Source organism: Nannospalax galili, unplaced genomic scaffold (genome assembly GCF_000622305.1).
Source record: "Nannospalax galili isolate Female #2095 unplaced genomic scaffold, S.galili_v1.0 scaffold1183, whole genome shotgun sequence".
In the NCBI taxonomy this organism is placed as follows: Eukaryota; Metazoa; Chordata; class Mammalia; order Rodentia; family Spalacidae; genus Nannospalax; species Nannospalax galili.
This window is the reverse complement of record NW_008350356.1, coordinates 1,001,241-1,001,997: the sequence shown is the minus strand read 5'-3', so window position 1 is coordinate 1,001,997 and position 757 is coordinate 1,001,241.

The following is a 757-nucleotide window of genomic DNA, read 5'->3' as shown; positions in this document are numbered from 1 at the left end:
GGATGGAAAACCATATACCAAGCAATGGTACTAAGAAAAGAGCAGGTGTAGCAGGCCACTTCATTTTGATCAAAGGAACAATGAATCAAGAAGATATTACAATCATGAACATATGTTCACCAAACTCTGGTGCACCCAACTTCATTAAAACAATACTATAGGCTTCAAGACCCAGATTAATCCAAACTCATTAATAGTAGGAGACTTCAATACCCTACTGTCTCCATTAGATAGGTCAACAGGGCAGAGAGTTAACAGAGAGACATCTGAATTAAACAATACCATATATCAAATGGACTTAACAGACATCTACCAAGTATTCCACCCAAGCACCAAAGGACATACTTTCTACTCAGTACCCCATGGAACCTTCTCCAAAATTGACCATATACTGGGGCACAAAACAACCTCAACAAATACAAAAAGATTGAAATAATTCCATGCATTCTATCAGACCACAATGCAATAAAGCTTACAGTCAACACCGGAAGAAGCCCTAATCACCACATGAACACATGGAGATTAAACAACACACTCCTGAATGATGAATGGGTCAAAAGATAAATTAAGAAAGAAAGAAAAGTATTCCTGGAACTAAATGAAAAGGACAATACAAGACAACAAAACCTCTGGGACATGCTGAAAGCTGTCGTTAGAGGGAAATTTATAGCTCTAAGTGCCTACATCAAAAAATCAGAAAGAACACAAATAAATGACTTAACGTTGCAACTCAAGACACTTGAAAAGCAAAAGCACC